General features: G+C 38.7%; 1 protein-coding gene across 2 annotated transcripts in view; it reads right to left on the bottom strand.

The window, feature by feature from the left end:
- Positions 1-20,839, bottom strand: part of Abcg2 (ATP binding cassette subfamily G member 2 (Junior blood group)) — a 103,754-nt gene that overhangs the window by 60,525 nt on the left and 22,390 nt on the right. Inside the window, exon 1 of one of the 2 annotated variants that reach the window (XM_048364660.1) lies at positions 3,180-3,386. The exons of the other annotated variant lie outside the window; for it this stretch is intronic. The gene's annotated coding sequence lies outside the window, so the exon portion shown is untranslated. Of the gene's footprint in view, positions 1-3,179; positions 3,387-20,839 lie in introns of those variants that run through there. 2 annotated transcript variants of the gene reach the window in all.

The following is a 20,839-nucleotide window of genomic DNA, read 5'->3' as shown; positions in this document are numbered from 1 at the left end:
AGGGACGGGCAGGAGGGACATGTAGAGGAGCCCCTCAGAGCCTGAAGGAGCTGAGGCAAGACCATGTGGTCACTGGGTAGAATTAGTAGCATTTAACACTAGCAATCCCAGGTGTGAATGGTAGCTAACACCTGTAAACCTAGCTGCTTAGGAGGCTGGGATATGGAGGATTTCAGGTGAAGGCCAGCCCAAGTAAAGAGATTTGCTAGACTCCATCTTCAAAATAACCAGCAAACAACTCAGCTGAAGCTATGACTCAAGACGTAGAAGGACAGCCATGAGCAAGTGCAAGGCACTAAACTCCAAACCCCAATGTGGGGGAAAAAAAATCTCACTGTTTGAACATGAGACTAGGTCTTCTATTGCAAAAAACCAAGCAACAAAAAAGAAGAACCAGATTAGATAACCACTGTTTGTTTCTTAAAGCAAAACTCATTATCTCCTAGCCTGGAGTGGGCTTTTCATGCTAAATTAGATTTTGCTCAGGATATCATAGGCCAAATCAAAGAGTCAGTTAGCTGAACCCTCAACTGAGGTTCCAGGAATGGCCAGCTTCCAAGCAGAGGCTGAGTGGAGGCAATCCAGGAATTTTGATATTCTGATTGAAGGGCCTACGTCTGTGCTATCAGTTGGGGGCCCTCAGTTTCTCCGTGTGAGAGTCCTTCTCAAACTTGGGATCTTTCTGTCTCTCCCCTTGCCTTTTGAAGGGTTTGGGTCCCACTCTATAATTTCACCGTGTTAATCTGTCTCTATATTTAGTTAGAACAATAAAATCTGTCATATCAAGCTGAGCATGATGGTGTGTGTCTATAATTCCAGATTTTCCAGAGACCTAAAAGCAGGAGTTTGAGACCTATTTGGGCAAGACCTTACCTCAAAAACAAAATAAGAAAGCTGGGTGCGTCTGTAATCCTACCTACTCAGGAGACTGAGATCTGAGGATTGCATGATTCAAAGCCAGCCTGGGGCAGAAAGGCTGGAGATTCATCTTCCACAAACTACTCTGAAAAACCCGGAAATGGCTCTGTGGCTCAATTGGGAGAGTGCTAAGCGCAACGGAGGCTCAGGGACAGTGTCTTGGTCCTGGAGTTTAAGCCCGAGGAAAGGCAAATAAATACATAAATTAAATCAAAATACAAGAGTCCCTGAGATCAACCCCACTAGAAGATGAACTGGAATCTTAGGGAGTAGAGATAAGATAAAACCATTAGAATTATACCTACACTGGAGATGAAGTTGAGTTGATCAACAACCAAAGAAGCCAGGCTAGTGGGCTGATCTTCAAAACAAACACTGAAGTTAATAGGATAGTTATAATCTTAGAAGAGTTACCAGAAACCAGGAATCAACATGTTTTCTAGATACAGAAAGTAAACAGAAAGTGTGTGTGTGTGTGTGTGTGTGTGTGTGTGTGTGTGCTTACGTAGCAGGCCAGAAGTATTAGGATTTTAAGCGCCAGGATTCTGGAACAGGACACTTTGACCCATAGAACTTGTTTAATACAGCAGACAAGAGACCAATTAAGAGATAAATCATTTAGTTGTAAAGTTCACAAGTAGGTAAACCCTAGTAGAAAAAAATATCTGATTATTCATTGATGATTAACCTTCAGAGTTGGTCAATGAAGTAGACAAGTGTAATATATGTGCCTGAAAAATAGGTTGGAAGGTTAAATGGGGAAAGCTCACTAAACAAACAAATTTTAATACCCATAAAAAAACTTTTGTTTAGGGAAGACAGGAGGGAAAATCTTGGAGAAGTGAAGGAAAGGGTGATACTGTTCAAAAAGAAATGTACTGGGCTGGGGATATAGCCTAGTGGCAAGAGTGCCTGCCTCGGATACACGAGGCCCTAGGTTCGATTCCCCAGCACCACATATACAGAAAACGGCCAGAAGCGGCGCTGTGGCTCAAGTGGCAGAGTGCTAGCCTTGAGCGGGAAGAAGCCAGGGACAGTGCTCAGGCCCTGAGTCCAAGGCCCAAGACTGGCCAAAAAAAAAAAAAAATGTACTCATTACCTTACTGGTGTAACTGTAACCCCTTTGTATATCACGTTGACATTTACAATAACAAGAAAAAAGCAACAAAGTCACCCTTTTATTGCGATGCAATATGCAATATCAGAATGTTCAGGAATTATGTGTGTTGCTCAGTGGTGGTACCTATATCTGAGCATGTCTGAGGCCTTAGGTTCAATCTCAATACTAAAAGAAGAAAAGGAAGTAAAAGAAATCTAATTGGTCAGCTTGATTCCTGTTTACAATGTAAACATACCTGAACATCTGACATGTACACTTTTTGAATGCATGCAAGCAATTCCTCACAAGCCTTGTTGACAGCACAAATTAGTCCTAATCCCCCCAAAAGGTCATCCTCTGATTCCTATCATTACACTTGAAAATAGTCCTTCACTATTAGAGTAATGAAAGTAACTTTAGCCATATGATGTGACAGACCCCTGTAATCGTCAGTGCTCAGGAGGCTAAGATCAGAGGATCTGGGTTCAAAGTCAGCCTGAGCAGAAGTCTGTGAGATTCTATCTCCAGTTAAGCAGCAAAATGCTGGGTTAGAGGCATAGCTCAAGTGGTAAGGCACCAGCTGTGAGCAAAAGAAGCACAGGGAGTGCAGTGTCCTGAGATGAAGCCACATTACCACAGAACCAATATAAAAAATAATAATCAGGGACTAGAATGTGACCTAGCAGCAGAGGGATTGCCTAGCATGCATTTAGTCCTGGGTTGGATTCCTCATAAATAGAAAAAGCTGGAAGTGGTGCTGTGGCTCAAGTGGCAGAGTGCTAGCTTTGAGCACAAAGTAGCTCAGGGACAGTGCCTAGGTCCTGAGTTCAAGTCCCAGGACTGGCATAATAATAATAATAATAATCAGTAACCTTATCTTATATAACTCATGGGTCCAGCCACCCTTATCTGAATTGGCCATGTTGTAACAATGGTTACATTTTCTATCAGCATGACATATTTCTGACCCCATGAATCTTTCACCTCTTTCAGATACACATTTATTTCTGGGGTGACTAAAGCTGACGTATACTGGGAAGTAAATTATACTTATGATTCATTATATGATCCACTCATTATGCTTACTATTAGAAAAGATGATAGCAACAAAACTAAGGCTCAGCCACATTCACACTTCATTGCTCCCTGTGTGATCACTCATGTTAGATTGGGAAATGCCCATTACTTGCTCCTGAGTCACAATGCACAAGCCAGTCCAGATGTGTTCCTTTCGTCTCTCCTCTGCAGCCGTGTGTCGCTGTTCCGTCCCTCAAATGAAGTGATCATGCCCATGCCACAGGATTGAATAAAGACAAAAGGAATCATGTACATCTACAAATCAGAAGCTACTATTACTCAAATTATACTCCTTTCCAAGAGCAAGTCAGTAGTTGTTGAGTATTGGTACTTGCCAGCAGTATTTAACAACTTTGCTGACTAGATTACTGCTGACAAAAAGTATGTGTGGTTATCATGCCCAAACTCAGCAATGAACTCTGTTAAAACAGACAAACAAACGAGCAGGCCTGCTCTGCTGTGGCAAGGAACATAGCACATGAATAGCTCTCGTCCCCGGAAACAGCGACACACAGACAAGTCATGGATGTTCTTTCTAACCCTCCACTGCTCGACACTTCCATACATTTTGTCTACATCTTTCTATGACTTTCTCACTTCTCTGTGGCTAGATCTTAGAAAATTTCTACAGATACATCTTCCAGGTGACTAATTCTCAGTATGGTTGAATTAATCTGATCAACTTTCTGCCATTTATATCTTTCATTTCAGTTATCATAGCTTTTAGTTATAAATTTAATAGTTTACTTTTGCTCAGAGTTTAATCTAATTATTTGGTAGTCACTTCTTGCTTTTTCTTCAATGTCTTCTTTAATATTTTAAGATGTTTCTAGCAGAATTAATTTCTATTATGATCCTGATAATTACAATATCTGAAGTCAGTTTGGTCCCATTGTGATGTGCTTGATCACTTTACAGTTGTGTATTATGTTCATGATGAGTTCTTTTGTTGGCTGTCTCTGTAGGGATGAGGGTCTAATCATCTGAGAAACTGTGCCCTTGTTCATCTTAGATACTTGGGGAGATCACCCATCCTAATAAAGAAAACTATAGCTTTATAAGTGCAAACTTCGTATATTGGATTCCTAATTGCCAACACCTGAGGATCTGATGCTATTTGGAGCTATTTGAAAAAGTGGCTAAAAGATGGTCTTGTAGGGCATCGGTGACTCATGCCTCTAATCCTAGCTGCTCAGAAACCTAAGAACTAGAGGATCAAGGTTAGAAGTCATGCCGAGTAGACAGGTCAGAAGACTCTATCTTCAATTAAAAATGCTCAACTGGAGGTATAGCTCAAGGAGTAGAGCACTAGCCATGTGTAAGCCAGCCGAGCAAGAGCACGAAACCATAAGTTCAAGTCCAGTAGACACACACATACTCTCTCTCTCTCTCACACACACACACACACAAATAAAATTAATGTCCTTAAAAGAAGAGGAAATTTGTAACCCATTGAGAGATGACATTTTCACACAAAGAAAAGAGTAGAAACCAGCAGGTGGCCATCTGCAAACAAAAGACAGGGCAGTCAAGAAAATCCGCCCCCTGGACCTGGACCTCCAGCTCTCCACATTTGAAGAAAATAAATTTCTTCAATTACTTAAATTGCTTAAGTAACTCAATCTTTGAGGTTTTGTTAGGCAATCCTAAAGAATGACTATACAAGTTACTTTTGAAACTAGGTTGCTGTGATCTGTAAGACTTCATTTACATATTCTTAAACACATTCCCTATCTTCCATGATTTACTCATAAAATGATTAATCTAGAAACCCAGAAGCTGGAATGCAGCTCTGTGGTAGAGGGCTTGGCACTCTATATAGATAGATATTTAGCATTAATATTTAATATATATAACATACTATATATTATATATTAGTGCTAATTATATACTATCACTATATGGCACACACACATTATGTATGTATGTATGTATGTATGTATACCATGTCAAGTGGTGAAAAGAATTCTTAACCAAGAAAGAAAGGAACACTTATTTGAAAAAACAACAACAACAATACTACTTAACAACAAAACCCTGCTTAGTGTAAAAGGTAAAAAAAAGTAAACAACTGTGGAAAAAGGTAGCAAAATTATTGGTAGTGTCCATTAAGTACATTTCTATATAAAATAATACTACCTCCCACTTGTGAATTTAAAATTGTAAAACATAATAGAAATGCTAGAAACAAACATGTATAAGTAATAAAATTGAGTGGCAGGAGAAAGGAGATGAAATGTGATTGCTGTCTTCATCTCTCGTGAGAACTAATTTGTACCACTGAAAATGGAAACAATTTAACAGAGGGAGATTTTGTCTTGTTTTTGTTGTTTTGTTTGTTTTTGTTTACTTTTGAAGAAATAAGTTGAAAATATAAATTATTACCATTATGGTTCTGGGTTTGAATTTAGGGTTATCATTTTAGTCATTCACTGTTGGGTGTGCATTTATTTATTTACTTATTGCTGCCACCAGACCTATGATCTCTCAGCTTGTTTTGCTGAAATCTGGTGCTCTATCATGTGAGCCGTACATCCAGCCTGGTTTTTTGTCATTTAGTTGGAGATAGAGTCTCAAGGACCAATTTTTTCCTGCTGTGGTTGGTTTGAACAGAGATCCTCCACATCTTAGTCTCCTGACTAGCTAGGATTATAGGTGTGAGCCACCACTGCCTGGCTTCATCTTCCGCTGAAAAATATATTCTGGCACTGTTTGAATTGCTATGCATTATTCCTATGAAAAGAGCACATTTTAAATAAGTGAAGTTTCCACACTGTCATATCTAAGAAGTCACTGATAAAATCAAAGGTTGAAATAAAATTTCCTAGTGTTTCCTTTTCCTTTTAATCCATAGGGCTGGGAATATGGCCTAGTGGCAAGAGTACTTGCCTCATATACATGAAGCCCTGGGTTCGATTCCTCAGCACCACATATATAGAAAAAGGCCAGAAGTGGTGCTGTGGCTCAAGTGGTAGAGTGCTAGCCTTGAGCAGAAAGAATCCAGGGACAGTGCTCAGGCCCTGAGTTCAAGTCCCAGGACTGGCCAAAAAAAAAAAGAGTTCTATAGATTTAGTTCTTCTATTTGGCTTTTATTTCATACACACACACACACACACACACACACACACACACACACACACGTAATATATTATGTTTAGCTCACGTGTAATATATATATATACATAATAAAGGTCCAAATATATTCTTACTGTGCATAAATGTGCTATGCTGTGCATATTCAGTTTTTTCAATGCTCCTTGTTGTAAAGATGGTTCCTTCCCTGTTGAATGACCTTGTAGAAAATCAATTGCCCATAAATACAAAGGGCTCTGTATTTCATTTTTGTCTAAAGATAAGTCTTTATCCAATATTGCACTGTTTACTTGTGATAGCTCTGGAGTAAATCAAGAACTATGAGACTTCCAAAATATATGGTAGCGCACATCTGTAATTCTAGGTGGCCTTTGAGCGATGGAAGAAGGATTGTGAGATGCATAGGACAACCTGTGCTACAGAGTGAGATAAGAAATGTACTCATTGCTTTACATATGAAACCGTAGCCCCTCTGTACATCACTGACAATAAATTAATTAATTCAAAAAACAAAACAAAGAAGGAGACTTCTCATTTTCCTCTTTTTCAAGATATCTGACTGTTCAAGTTCCCTTGAGACTGATATGAATTTTAGGATGAACTTTGCAATTTTTGACAAAACAGACAGGCACATCTGTCTCCATCATGGTGGACAATCCTTTTACTATGTTGCTGAATTTAGTGCATTTGTTTTTTGTTGAGAGCGTTTGCATCGATATTTGTAAGGGATTGATATCTAAGGCTTTCTATTTCTTCTGTCCAGTTTTGGTATCAGTATAATGCTGCTCTAACAGCGTGAGTTAGAAAGTATTCTTTCCTTTTCAACATTTGGAACAGTTTGAGAAAGAATGATGTTAATTCTTAAACTGATTGATAGAATTCCCCTGTGAAATCTCCTGTTTGTTTTTTTTGCTGTTATTCTTTGTTAATGGAGATCTTTGTGGCTACTCATTGACCCTCCATGTTAATGATAAGTATATTCAGATTTTTTTTTTTTTTTTTTTTTTGGCCAGTCCTGGGCCTTGGACTCAGGGCCTGAGCACTGTCCCTGGCTTCCTTTTGCTCAAGGCTAGCACTCTGCCACTTGAGCCACAGCACCACTTCTGGCCGTTTTTTTTTCTGTATATGTGGTGCTGGGGAATCGAACCTAGGGCCTTGTGTATCTGAGGCAGGCACTGTTGCCACTAGGCTATATCCCCAGCCCCCAGATTTTTTAAGAGTTCATTATTTTTAAATTTAATGTATTGTCAAGGTGATGTACAGAGGGATTACAGTTACATGTGTAAGGCAGTGAGGGCATTTCTTGTCAAACTTGTTACCTCCTCCCTCATTTTTCTCTCACCTTTCCTCCTCCCCAATCCCCACTCCCAACATGTTCCGCAGATGATTTACAACATATTGTTTTATAAGTATCACTCTTGCATTGGTTTGCCCTTTGTCCTTTCTCTCACCTTTTGGTGTTCCCCTTCCCTTCCCTAATTCAGAAAAATGCATGTACAACATAAAAAGCAAATGGCCGCCATAAACAGGCTGGAATTGCAATCCTAGTATCAAATAAAATAGACTTCAATTTATAATTAGTGAGAAGAGACAAAGAAGGTTGTGACATACTAATAAAGGGATCTCCTACAGGAGGTTATAACCATCCTACATATCTATACACCAAATGCTGGAGCACCCAACTTCATCAAACCAACACTCTGACTCTAAAAACACACATAGATCCAAACACATTGATAAATGGAAACTTTAACACACTGTTGTCCCTGGATAGATCAACATGGCAAAAACTCAACAGAGAAACCTCAGAACTAAACAATTGCATAGATCAACTAGATTTAACTGAAATCTACAGAATATTCCACCCAGCAATACCAGAATATACATTTTTCTTGGCAGCACATGGATCATTCTCCAGAATAGATCACATTTTAGGGCACAAAGCAAATCTGTACAATTTCAGAAATATTGAAATTATCCCCTGCATACTCTCAAACCACAATGGAGGAAAATTAGAACCCACAACCAAAAGCTACCACAGAAATCCTGTAACTCATGGAAAACGAATGACAAGTTTCTGAATCACCAGTGGGTCACTGAAAAGATCAGAACTGAAATTCAAACGTTTATGGTATTCAAAAAGGTGAGCATATAAAATACCAGCTCCTCTGAGACACAGCAAAGGCAGTACTCAGAGGAAAATTTATAGCTGAGTGCCTACATCAACAAATTGGAGAAATCTCAACCCAACAAGTTAATTATGAACCTTAAGCTCCTTGTACAAGAGCAACAAACCAAACCCCAAGACATTAGATGGAAACAAATAATTAAAATTAAATCAGAATTAAATGAATTAGAGCCCACAAAAACCATAGAAAGAATAAACCAAAACCAAGAGTTGGTTCTTTGTTTCTTTATGAATCAATTTTGATAGATGTTTCCATTTCATTTGGGTCAATTATATATAGATTATCTAAACTGTCAAAAGACATTTGTATAGAGTATTGTCTTATAATATGCTGTTTTGTTATACAGTTAGCAGTTGTGTCCTCATTTTCATTTGATTTTAGTAACTTGAATCTTCTCACTTTCCTTAATCAAGCTAGGTAAATCTTTTTAAATATTGTTTACCTTTTCAAAGAAATACCTTTTGATTTCATTGTATTACTTTTATACAAGTGTACTAAGACAAAATCACACAGTACTTGTTCCACAGCTCATTTTCATGTTCCCTTTATGAAATTAGGAATTACTTTTTTAGTCCAGTATTCAATTTTATAATAGATATTCAGTAAATTGTTATTATACAAATTAATTCATTTAAATGTTTCAATGAATACATAAAGTTGGTTTAAATTTATCTATGATTTAGATAAATTAAAAATATTTAAATCATAAAAATAAAGGAATGGGGGGGGGGGGGCTGGGGATATGGCCTACTGGCAAGAGTGCTTGCCTCATATACTTGAGGCCCTGGGTTCAATTCCCCAGCACAGAAAATGGCCAGAAGTGGCGCTGTGGCTCAAGTGGCAGAGTGCTAGCTTTGAGCAAAAAGAAGCCAGGGACAGTGCTCAGGCCCTGAGTCCAAGCCCCAGGACTGGCCAAAAAACAAACAAACAAACAAAATAAAATAAAGGAATGGGAGATCTGTGATAAATATGCAAAGTCATCCTTCATACACCAAACATAACACAATTACCTTAATGCAAGAATTTTTTTGTTCGGCCTTTTAAACATCAACATAATTGTCTTTTCAGTGCATTTCTATTTTTACAGCCTTATTTTGACTGAGTTCAAAGTCCTTCCTTCCTTTTCTTTGATACCTAATTGTCTTTATCTTAAGCCAGCAAAGAAAGGCCTAGCATTTCTCATTTCATTATATTTCCAAGGCTGAGTCCTTTGGTTGTAAAATCTCTGTTGACCCAGTTACAAGCTGGGTCTCCAATAGTCTATAAAGCTAGGGTATAAAAATTGTAATTTATGTACATCTGTTTAATTGTAAGGCTCCTTCCAAACCTATTCAGCCATAAGTCTATTACTCAGCTTGCTAAATTTCAACCTCAGCAAAACATAAAGCTGTAGTCTGATTATCCTAGAGGACGAAACAGAGGAATAAGAAACTCAGCAAACCTCTTTTTCTTTTTTTTTGCAGGTCATGGGGCTTGAACTCTGGATCTGGGTGCTGTTCCTGCGCTGCGCTCTTCAGCTCAAGACTAGTGCTCTATCACTTGAGCCACAGCGCCACTTCCTCAGCAAACCTCTTATGTAAATACTTTTAAAATATGTTTGAAGCATTAAGATAATAAAAAGACAAATCACAGACTGTGAAAAAAGACATTTGTAAATCAAACATATGATAAGCAACTTATAACTACAGCAGAGGTGTATATATAGGAAAAACACACAGATATATGCATGTGCATATATTTGATGCAGAATATATATAAATATATGTACCATGTCCATGTATGTGCGCACATAAATATACATGTATATTTGTAGCTTCATTGTATAAACTAAAAAAAATACTGCACATGTCTTTTTTAATATATAGGATAGATCAACTTATATTCAAAATGTAAGCAGGTGCAGATGGCTCACGCCTGTAGTCCTAGATCCTTAGGAAACTGAGATCTGAAGATGGCCTGGGGAGGAAAGTCTGTGAGACTCATCTCCAGTTAACCACCAGAAAACTGGAAGTGGCACTGTGGCTCCAATGGTAGAGTGCTAGCCTTGAGCTGAAGAGCTCAGGAACAGCACCCAGGCCCAGAGTTCAAGTCCTATGACCAACAAAAATAAAAAAGAAATCTATGGAGAATTCTTACAACTCAAATAGGAAGAAGAGAAATAGCTTTAAAATGGGCAAAAGTGCTGCTATACATCTGACAATGCATTAACAACCAAAAGCAACAGGGCTCACAGAAAAATGAAACTCCCAAAGAATCAATAATACAATTAATAATCGGGTGAATGCACAGAACAGACAATTCTCAAAAGAAGTTTAAGTGACCAATAAATGCATATAGAAATCCTCCTGGAAACAAAGGAAATAAAATTCAAAATGACAATAAATTTTCATCTCACTTGAGCCACAATAGCCATCATCATGAATACAGACAACAAATGTTGGTGGGGATGTACAGAAAATACGCATTCATATATACACTGCTGGTAGGACTGCCAACTAGTGCATGCACTATGGAAATCAGTATGGAATTTCTCAAAAAACTAAAACTAGAACTTTAATGCAATCCATACCACTCTCAGGCATATACCTGAAAGAATGTAAGTCATGTTATAATAGAAGCACCTACATATCAATGTTCATTGCAGTGCTAGTCACAATAGCCAAGCAATGGAAATAGCTCGGATGCCCTACCCCTGATGAGTAGATCAAGCAAATGTGTTTATATACACAACGATATATATACACACAACACACACACTGAAGTATTATTCAGTCATAAAGTAGAATGAAATTATGTCATTTAGAGGAAAATGAATTAACTGAGGAACTATGGCTTATACCTACAATCTTAGCTATTCAGGACACTGAGATCATGGTTCAAAGACAGCTCAGGGCTGGGGATATAGCCTAGTGGCAAGAGTGCCTGCCTCGGATACACGAGGCCCTAGGTTCAATTCCCCAGCACCACATATACAGAAAACGGCCAGAAGTGGCGCTGTGGCTCAAGTGGCAGAGTGCTAGCCTTGAGCGGGAAGAAGCCAGGGACAGTGCTCAGGCCCTGAGTCCAAGGCCCAGGACTGGCCAAAAAAAAAAAAAAGACAGCTCAGACAGACAAATCTGAGAGATTCATCTCCAGTTAATTAGCAAAAAGCTGGAAGTAGAGGCATAGTTCAAGTGGTAGAGTGTCTGCCCTTCAGAATATAGCTGAAGATATGGATCAAGTGTCTATAGGCCAACATTACAAGATGATCAAAATAACCTATTATAATAATATAATATAATAATATCCTTATTCCTAATAGCCCAGCAGTGAAAAGAAATAATCAATTGGTTGATGGCAAATAAAAGGTAGTACAACTGCACAATGGGATACTGTTTCGAAAAAAAAAAAAAAGATTTTACTTATGGTGATAAATACTACTTTAAATCTGATTTATAAATCTGATTATCATATTTATGCTACAAGAGGGATAAGCCCAAAGTCATGCTAAGTGAAAAACCAATGGAATAAATATAAAAATACTCCGTGATTCCATGAAATGGAATACTTAGGGAGGCAAGTCATTTTTGTTCTGGCAGCAGTGAAGTTTGAACTTGAGGCTTTGTAATTGCTAGCTGGGTGCTCTACTGCTTGAGGCACATCACCATCCCTTTTTTAAATTTTGCTTTAGTTATTTTTTAAGTGTTTCTGCCTAGTGTTGGCCTTGAGCCAGACAGAATTCTCCTACTGATGCCTCCAAGTAGCTGGGATTACAGATGAAAACCACCACATCCCAGCAGGAAGGGGGATCTTCGGTTGTCTGGTGCACCGACGGTGGAGAGGACTGAAAATAGCCGTGTGGCATGTTTGTGAGATGAAAGAAATGTATTCAAATGGAATTGGCAGTAGATGAATGATTCCACATATTTACTGAAATTCATTGGCTTGTACACATAAAATAAAGTACCTAAACCAGGCACATGGGCTCACAGCTGGAATCCCGGCTACCTGAAGGGCAGATACAGGAGACTGTAGTCGGAGTCCAGCATGGGTAAAACCTTAACACTTTAACTCAAAGAATAAGGGTGGTGCCAGCTGTCATCCCAGGTACCTGAAAGACCAAGACAGGAGGACTTTAGTCTGAGGCGAGTCCTTAGGCAAAAACATGAGACTATCTGAAAAATAATGAAAGCAAAAGGGGCTGGAAGTGTGGCTCAATCTGGCAGAGCAAAGCCTTGAGTTCAAACCTTAGTATGACCTCAAAGGGTAAAAAAGATAGACAGTTGGGATATGGCTTAGTAGGTAGGAGGTCCTCAATCCGAGCACTTAGGGTGGGGGGAGGAGGGGGAGGAGGGGGAGAAGGAGGATGAGGAGCAGCAGGAGGAGGAAGAGTAAGAAGAGAAGAAGAAGAGGAGGAGGAGGAGGAGGAGGAGGAGGAGGAGGAGGAGGAGGAGGAGGAGGAGGAGGAAGAGGATGAAGAGGGAGAAGAGAAAGAAAAGAAGAGGAGGAGGGAGGGGGAAAGAAAGAAAGAAAAAAGAGTGAGAAAGAAAGAGAAAGACAGAAGAAGGAAGGAAGGAAGGAAGGAAGGAAGGAAGGAAGGAAGGAAGGAAGGAAGGAAGGAAGGAAGGCAAAACATATGGAATTTAAATTTCAGTGAATTTTAGTATTGTTGTTTGAAGCCAGACAGGACAGAAAAAGAGTCAGACTCATCTCCAATTAACCTGCAATAAATCTGGAAGTAGAGATGTGGCTCAAGTGGTAGACTGCCAGGCAGTAATGAGCAGGAACTGGAGGTTCTCATGGAATTGAACACAAGACCTAGAAATGAACCCACAGACCTTTAGCTAACTAATATTTGATAAGGGGGCCAAAAAACACAGGATGGAAGAAAGACAGCCTCGTCAATCAATACTGGCTGCACGTGTCCAGCAAACGGAAGCTAGATCCTTATGTATAAACTTCCTAAGTAAAGACCCAGAATCACAACAAATCAAAGAAAGATTGGATAAATGGGATTGTATCAAACTGAAGAGTTTCTGCACAGCAAAGGACATAGCTAACAAGGCCCTGAGCTCAAACCGCAATACTGCCCCCCCAAAAAAAAGTTTTTTTCTTATGAACTATTATTATAAGAAGTACAACTTTACCTTCTACTTTCATGGCAATCCTGAGTATTCTAATAAGGTAGTCCTTCGGTTGAAGTTGTTTCTAATGCGCTTACAAGTAAAAACATTAAATTTGGACTTTCATATCTGTGACCCAGGAGAAATTTAAATAAAAATGGTTAGCCTAGTGCCAGTGGCTCACACCTCTATATAATCTTAGCTACTTAGGTGGTTGAGATCAGAGGACCATGGTTTGAAGTCAGCCTGAGCAGGAAAGTCCGTGGTGCTTTTTTTTTTTAAATCTCCAATAAACTACCAAAAAGCTGGAAGTGGAACGGTGTCTCAAGTGGTGAGCCACAGTCTTGAGTAAAAAAGCTAAGGTACACTCCTAAGTCCTGAGTTAAAACCCCAGTATACACACACACACACACACACACACACACACTCACTCACAGAAAGAGCGAGAGAGAGAGACATGTACTCTTTTCCACTGACAAACTTCCAGTAAGTAAATATTGTAAAATTTCGCATATATGATATTTATATCAGTAGATATGTTATTTATTTGTATTTATAGGGATTCTATTCTTGTTTTTGTTTTGCCAGTCCTGGGGCTTGAACTTGGGGCCTGGGCACTATTCCTGAGCTTTTCTTTCACTCAAGGTTAGTGCTCTACCATTTTCAGCCACAGCACCATTCCCTCAACATAGTTTTTAAAGCCTTTTGACATAAATGAAAACACATTTCATCAAGATATATGGCGGGCTATATAATTCATAGAATAGAAAAGAATATTTAGGATGAACAATCTAAACTACATGTTAAAAACCAGTGCAAATTAAAATCAAAATAAGAAGAAAAAAGAAATAAAATTTAGAGCTGAAATAGTAAAATTAAAACAAAAGGATCAATTCAGAAAGTGAGGAATTAAAAGATAATTCACAATAAAATTATTGTGTAACCACCCTAAGAAAAACAGATTAAAATGACTGATAATCAAAATAAGAAAGGAACAACACATTCCACAGACATTGAAAGGATAACAAAGAAGTTCTATAAACCAATCCCTTCCCATAAATTTCATAACCTAGATAAAACACACCAACTCTTTGAAATAAACAACCTACCAAAACTTGAGCAAAAATACATTTACAATCTCAGTAATCCTGTGTACTTTTTACCAACTCAGTTACTAATAACCTTTCAAAATAGAAATTCCTACACATCTGCTAACACTGCAGAAAGAAATTGTCCCAATTCTCTAGAATGTCTTTTAGAAGACAAGAGTAAATGTTTAATGTTCATGTTTTCCATATCTCAACCAAGTGTGGAGCACATATATATATACTTTTCATATTCATTTAGAATAAATAATAAAAGTAGCTGTAAAACAAAGTATAGAACTCCTCAGTATTAACATAGGAGAATGTCTAGGGACCCTTGGGTATGCACAGTAATGGTCTTTTAGATACAACGCCAGAGACAGAATCTATGAAGGAAATATAAATGTCATTAAGATTAAAAATGTCTGCTCTAGGGAAGACAACATACTGGACACGTAGCTCAGTTCTAAAGCACTTGCCTAGTATGTCTGAGGCCCGGAGTTTGATCCCTACCAGCAACAGCAGCAGCAGCAACAACAGCAACAGCAGCAGGAGCAGCAGGAGCAACAGCAGCAGCAACAGTAGCAGCAGAAGCAGCAGTAGCAGCAACAGCAACATCATCATCATCACCATCATCACAGGAGAAGCTACGGAGTGGCAGGTTATAGTTCCATAGAGCTGATGATAAAGGACTTTATTATGCAGAGTATACAAAGAAACCAGAAGCTTAACAAAGAGAAAGCAACCCAATAAAAAGATGGCCAGAGCTTTGAACAGACTTCTCACCAACAGATGGTAAATAAGTATACCAAGGGAATCTCCACATCATATGCCATTAGTGAGTTACAAATGTAAATGTCAAGGAAACACCATTACATACCTACCAGAACAGACAGAGTCTAAGACACTAACAACCACAAATACTGGGGAAGATATAAAGCAATAGACACTCTCATTCCTGGTGAAAATACAAAATTCACAAGGCTCAGAAGCAAGAGCACCATCTTAGCAAGGCCCTTGTGGTATTGGTTTAAACCTCAATAACACATACACACAAAAACAAACAAACAAACAAACAAACAAACAGGAAAGGGAAGGGAAGAAGGAAGAAAGGAAGGGAAAAAAATCATGTATCTACTTTGGAAGTCAATGTGGGAGTTTTTCATAAGACCAAGCCTACTGTCATCATTTAGTCCAGAAATCATCATCCTTGTTATTCACCCAAATGAGTTTTAAAAAAATGTATCCACACAAAGCCCAGCACGTGGACATTTACAAGAGCAGTATTCATAATGACCTGAACTTGCAAATAACCAAAATATCCTTCAGTAGGTAATGGATAAATAAATCATGATATATCCAAATGAGTACATACTATTAAACTTTAAAAAGGATTATTGAGCCTTTAAAAACAGCTTTAAAAATATTTCTGAGTAAAAGAAATCTAAAAGGGCTGTGGACAATACAATTTCAATTAAATAAGTCTAGATAAAGAAATTTATAGACTATATGAAGACTTGTTACTAAGGTTTAGAGAGAAGTGAGAAATTGAAGCATAATGATTTTGGAGCAGTGAAACTATACATTAACATAGTGGACACCTGATTATACATTTTTCCACAGCCAAACAATTTACAACACCAAGAGTGAACTCAAAGGTGGCTTAGTTACTTTGGGTGAAAATGATGTGTTGGCGTAGGTTCATAGATTTTCATAAAGTCTGGTGCAGGATTGAACATTAGCAGAGGTTGCTTTTGTGGTATGCTGGGGTCAAGAGGTGTATTGAACTTTGTAGTCTGCTCCATTTTGCTGTGAAGTTAAAGCTGCTCTAAAATATAAAGGGTTGTTTGCTTGTTGGGCTTGGGATATAAGATAGGTTAAAAAAATGACCTAACTCTTTCCAAGGGTATTTGACTAAGAATTAAAGTACTATTTAATACTGTGAAAACACTATTCATGGTAGGCCTGTATTTTTGCTTATTTTTCCCCTCAAATAAGTTAAGATGCCGGGGAGCGAGGAATTTGACTGCAGCTGATTGAAATTCTTCCTTGGTGCCCCTCTGCCTTGAGCAGAGGACTGGCAACACAGTAGCTCTCTTTAGTAGCTGACTGGATTACCCTCATGGTAGTCCAGTTGCTTTGAACACAAACCACAGATACTTGCTGTCAAAACACAAGTCCAAGTTCCAAAAGGCGTTTTTTCAAACAGCCATCACAAGCTCTGCTAAACTTTAGTAGCCATTTTATCCATGCTGGAGAGGGAGCACTTCTCCTGGTAGCCCATAAAAAAGCTTGCGATTGGTGCAAACCCAGTCCCTCGTTGCATGGATAAGTGTGCCATGATTGGTGCAAGCACAATCCTTCATTTGCATGGAGGCCATGCCTTGGTTGGTGGTAAGTACCATCCTTCATTTGCATGGAGGACTGTGCCATGAATGGTGCAAACATCTTCGCCACACATCTATCTACACAAGCAGGCTGTTCTTGTTCTGTTCACTTTTTATCTCAGCTGGAAAACACTCTCGTGTGCTAATCCCTGCCTGGTATTACAACCTTAAGCCCATGAATGATCTTCTCTAGAGTGGTCTTTTCTTGCCTACTTTTGAGAGACCTGAGCTGCTAATAAAAGAGAGGGCAGAAGCAGCAGCAGACAGAAGCAGTGGCTAAAGACACAGGAGCCATAGTGGAAAAAGCCGTAATGGCAAGAATGTGGCTGAGTTGCAGAGAACACGTGGGGAGCAAAAATATTGGTGATCAGAGGCAACAGAGCAAAGAGAAGACACTATAGACCCAGATTACTCCAAAAGTTCTAGAGAGCAGAACATTAAAGGATAAAGGGTCTTATGCACTGGCCTGAAAGATACATCACCAGTTGCTAAGGAACTAAGGCCTAGGCAGAAGCCGTAGCATGGAGCAAGCAATGCCTGCCACTGCTACTGCTGCCAACCACTGCTGCTGGAAGCCAAGGATTGCAGTAGCTACCCAGCTACTAGTTAAAGTGGCTAAAGTGCTGAGCAATGAGACTCCAACCTGAGTATATAGAGGTATAAGGCTATGATTCTAAATTCTAGAGCAATTGGACTTGAGATCACAGGACTTGGAGCTGAGTGTCTCTGGATTTGCTAGTACAATGCCTTTGAGCTTGGACACTCAATGACCTAGGGCTGCCAACACTGGAAGAGCTTCTCTTCATTGAAGTCTCAAAATTTCCATCAGGGTAAAGCAAAAGATCCTGCTCAGCTGATTGACCATGAATGAATCCCAGGGCTTTATGAATGCAAAGCAAGGGCTTTACCAATAAGCAGTATCTCCAGCCCCAATACAAGTGCTTAAAAAAAAAAGAGTGAAAATAGTGCTTTGAAAATTATGAGCATTATGAAACCATAATTAAGGCCAATAGACCATAAATATGTTAAATATTCAATCAGACAATATTTTTTGCATCTCAAAAGTCTTGCATTCCTGAATAAACATTTTTAAAAAAATGACTGGGAGAGTGAGGGAACAGAAGACACTGTACAAAAGGAAATGTACTCATTACCTGACTCATGTCATTGTGATCCCTCTGTACATCATCTTGATAACAATAAAGTAAATTAATTTAAAAAATAGGATAGCGGTCTTTAAAAAAAGATAAAAGCATTAAGGATTCCATTAAATTCAAAAGCTTAATGTTTAGACTAAAGTAACAATGATATTAAGATTCTCTTTCCCAGTTAATAGCAACAAAAATATATACCAATATTCAATTCTTACTCTAGTTTAAGTGGCAGACTTGGGTGTGCAACCAGAGTTAGGTCACAGTAACCGTGAGGTGACTAATTTGAGGTTACCATAGTAACACTGATGTAAAATTTTGAGCAATTACAAGTCAAGTTAGGGCATGAAATTGATCCCCAAAATATCCGCCAATTCTTAGAGTCCTGTGAGCTTATCCAGCTTAAAAAACTATGAAAAATGGTAGTGGTTCCATAATATTTCCTGAAGAGGGAAAATATTTGACATTCCTGGAAAATTTAGACTCAATCACAAAAAGGTTCAAGATAATCAAAGCCATGTTAACAGTTTCAAATTTAACGTCTTCACCTACTTTTTGCTTTTGTACATTATTTATGTTATTTAACATAATTTATTCCAACAGAGATTAAATTACTCAGTACTGGGGAGGAGGGAGGAAGAGGAGGAAGGAGGAACAAATTTTGAGGCTAGCCTGGGCTATATACAGATACCCTACCTCAAAAACAAAACAGATTGTGAGGGTACTTTGACAGTCCAGTTTCAAAGGTAGCATTAAGTAGTCATTTTAGCTTTTTTTTTTTTTTTTTTGGCCAGTCCTGGGCCTTGGACTCCGGGCCTGAGCACTGTCCCTGGCTTCTTCCCGCTCAAGGCTAGCACTCCGCCACTTGAGCCACAGCGCCGCTTCTGGCCGTTTTCTGTATATGTGGTGCTGGGGAATCGAACCTAGGGCCTCGTGTATCCGAGGCAGGCACTCTTGCCACTAGGCTATATCCCCAGCCCCTCATTTTAGCTTTTTTATTTAAAATTGAAATCTGGGAAGTCTGGAAAAATAATGGGATACTGAAAAGAAATCACTTTGGCTGTGGTTATAATGTCAATTTATTTGCCTGATATAGGTAACTTGGGGAAGTTTAATTTTTTTTTAATTTTTATTATAAAACTGATGTACATAGAGGTTACAGTTTCATACGTTAGGCATTGGATACATTTCTTGTACTGTTTGTTACCTTGTCCCTCATACACCCCTCCCTCCCACCCTTTCCCTCCCCCCCCCGAGGTGTTCAGTTCACTTACACCAAACATTTTTGCAAGTATTGCTTTTGTAGTTGTTTCTCTTTTTTTTTACCCTGTGTCTCTCAAATTTGGTATTCCCTTTGAATTTCCTACTTCCAATACCCATAAACACTGTTTCCAATATACTCAGATAAGATTACAGCGATAGTGTAGGTACAACCACAGGAAGGTGATACAAGAACATCAATAATAGAAGCTGCAGATAAACATAGGACGTTGAAAGTAGTTACAACTGTGATATAACAATTGTTTCCACAACATCGATTTCATTTCTCTTAACATCATCTTATGTGTTCATAAGGGTATAGCTATTGGGCCTTGTGATGCTCTGTTATGAATTGCCTAAACCTGTACTAATTATTCCCAATAAGGGAGACCATAGAGTCCATGTTTCTTTGGGTCTGGCTCACTTCACTTAGTATAATTTTTTCCAAGTCTGGAAGTTTAATTTTTAAAAATAGAAAGTGGAAATATCTTTGTGTTGAACAAACATGTTAGCAGAGCAGCTCCATCTGAGATTGTTACCTTAAAAGGGTTCCCTCTCCTAGGCTCTGGTGAGCATCTAGAAATTGGATAATGTTCCCTGTTAACTGGCAAAGGTAGTTCACCATGTTCTAGACTATTTGTGTTGAACCATCTACTTTTGTTCTTGGAATATGAAATTCTGGCACATACTAGGAAGAGCCTACATATCTGGCAAACCCAATCAAAGACTTAGCCCTAGTCCTGAGTTACTCTTTCAGTTAGGAATGCCTTGTGATCTCCTCATAGGAAGAAGAGACCCTGAGGAAATCTGTAGTAAATTCTACAGACTCTTTCTGGATATGCTCACTCTTTCTGTGCAATATAACCTAGCCATGCGGAAACTCTATGTCATAAGTGTTTTAGAAAGTCTCTGAACACAGAGTGACACAAAGGACTTCTCATAGGAAGGGAACTCACTGAATACTTTCAGTTTTTCAATAAAGTATATGAAAATGCTTCATTCCAACTATAAATTAAACATGACAGGCAGATTCTATAGAAGTGAGTACGAAAATTGTCTAGACGTATAAATACAGCAAATGTGAGGAAAAGAAGCATCTGACATCTATATCTGGAATCACTGGACAGTTATTTCTCATATGTAGGTTAGCCTTTGAATGGGCTTTTCAGTCCTTAACAATATCCCCAGAGGGATTAGAAAATCTCATATTTAATTTGTCTTGGTAGAAGAAGGGCAATTGTTCGCATCCTCTGCAGTTCCACATTACTAAGACTTTTGTTGATGAGGAGTCTCTGGCAGCTCAAGCTACGTAGGAGGCTGAAATCTGAGGATCCCAGTTCAAAGACAGGCCAGGCAGAAATATCCAGTAGACTCATCTCCAAGTAGCCAACAAAAATCCAGAAGTGGATGTGACTCAAGTGGTAGAGCACCATCCTTGAGCAAGCAAGCTACTAGGTAGTTCTCAGGTTCTGAGTTCA

The sequence above is a fragment of the Perognathus longimembris genome, chromosome 16 (assembly GCF_023159225.1).
Source record: "Perognathus longimembris pacificus isolate PPM17 chromosome 16, ASM2315922v1, whole genome shotgun sequence".
Taxonomy (NCBI): domain Eukaryota; kingdom Metazoa; phylum Chordata; class Mammalia; order Rodentia; family Heteromyidae; genus Perognathus; species Perognathus longimembris.
The sequence above is the reverse complement of the archived record's forward strand: the minus strand, read 5'-3'. Positions and strand labels throughout refer to the sequence as shown.